Here is a 1,998-nt window from a genome sequence, read left to right on the forward strand (position 1 = left end):
TTAATTTCTTCTTTTGCATTTAGGAATTTATGGCAAAAGTTATAGGTTGGAAAATAAAATCTACCACAGAAGTATAAACATTATTCATGCAAATTATAACAACATTCATAAAATTTATGTGCAAGGTAATCTGTTAGATGGTTATTCAAATGTGGCAAAGTAAAGTTGAAAATAAAATCAGACATCTGGGGACAAAATAAATGTAATCAGGAGGCTTATAGATGTGCATGTCAATCAGTCATCATGCCCTTGAGGAACTCTGAATTTCAAAATGCTACCTTTTTCCCCAAGATTTACCCCTGATTGAAGTGAATGCCCCAAGTCAGTAATTGATAACATCCTATCTATGTTAAAATTGTATATTTCCCATTTAACGTTCCTAAGAATATTCTTTGCCATTTCACGGTTGCTCTGGAAAAAAATATCATCAAAAGTGCTTATGATGGTTATTTTTTTGTGCCAACTTGACTGGGCCACTGATTGCCCAGAGATTTGGTAAAACATTCTGGGTGTGTCTGTGAGGGTATTTTCGAATGAGATTAACATTTGAATTGGCAGACTGAGTAAAGCAGACTGCCCTCCCTAATGTGGGTGGGTCTCATCCAATCCATTGATGGCCTGACTAGAACAAAAAGGCAGAGTGAGAATTCCCTTTCTGCATGATTGTTTGCTAGCCTGGACATCAGTCTCCTCCAGCCTTCATACTGGGACTCAGACTGGAACTTACACCATCAGCTCTTCTGGTTTTCAGGCCTTCAAATTCAGACTCTCCTGGGTCAACTGAAGATCCAGGAACTTCTCAGTCTCTACTGTGAGTCAGTTTCCTATAATCTCTCTCTCTCTCTCTCTCTGTATATATACTATTAGTTCTGTTTCTCTGAAGAACCCAGACTAACATAGTATATATTATATATATAGTATATATATATATATATATATAGTATATATATATATAGTATATATATAACTTTTCTGTAGGAAAATAGAAAATTCAGTTAATTGATATTTCTAAGCACAGTGGTCCCCCCTTATCTGTGGAGGTTATATTCCAAGACCCCCAGTGAACACCTGAAACCACAGATATTACTGAGCTCTATATATACTATGTTTTTTCCTATACATGCATACCTGTAATAAAATTTAATTTATAAATAAGGCACAGTAAGAGATTAACTACAATAACTAATAATAAAATAGAACAATTATAATATACTGTAATAAAAGCTATGTGAATGTGGTCTCTCTCCCTCAAAATATCTAAGTGTACAAATATAATGCCTTTTCCATCATAACTACTTATCCTGCACTGTGGTCATAACATTAGCAGTTTGAGGTATGACAGAAAAACTAGCATGAATTTCTTTTTCCTTCTTCACAATTCAGGGATAGAGGATTCTTTCTTACTGTAGATCTTAGCAATCTTAGCATACAATTATTTTTTCTTTATTGAGAACTTCCACCTTTTCACTTAATGGAAGCACTTTAAGGCTTCTCTTTGGTACATCTGAATTCGAGCATCACTATTCTTGCACTTTGGAGCCATTATTAACTAAAATAAGGGTGACTTGAACACAAGCACGGTGATACCACAAGGTTCAATCTGATAACTAACATGGTTACTAAGAGACTGGTGGGATTCGCTGAACAAAGGGATGATTCACGTGGGGTGGGGGGGAATGAAGTGGGATGCTGTGAGATTTCATCATGCTACTCAGAATGGCATGCAATTGAAAACTTATGAATTTCCTTTTTTTCTGGAATTTTCCATTTAATATTTTGGGCCCAAGGTTGGCCACTGGTAACTGAAACCACGGAGAGCAAAACTGCAGATCAAGGGGGCTATTGAATAGTTAAGCTAACTGAAGTCATGGATTGCTCATTTTGTCTTTTGGCTTGAATGTAACAAGAATCAACTCATGCTAATTTAGGCCAAAAATAATTTTAAAAAGAAAGGTGGGGAGGAATTTATTTTAAGGAGACATAGTATCTCAGTGACGG

General features: G+C 35.7%; 1 non-coding gene across 1 annotated transcript; it reads left to right on the plus strand.

The window, feature by feature from the left end:
* Positions 1-434: 434 nt before the first annotated feature.
* LOC132501136 (small nucleolar RNA SNORD66) lies at positions 435-498 on the plus strand. The gene has a single exon (XR_009534169.1). It is a non-coding gene; the product is annotated as a small nucleolar RNA SNORD66 (small nucleolar RNA).
* The last annotated feature ends 1,500 nt before the right edge of the window (positions 499-1,998 follow it).

The sequence above is a fragment of the Mesoplodon densirostris genome, chromosome 13 (assembly GCF_025265405.1).
Source record: "Mesoplodon densirostris isolate mMesDen1 chromosome 13, mMesDen1 primary haplotype, whole genome shotgun sequence".
Classification (NCBI taxonomy): Eukaryota; Metazoa; Chordata; class Mammalia; order Artiodactyla; family Ziphiidae; genus Mesoplodon; species Mesoplodon densirostris.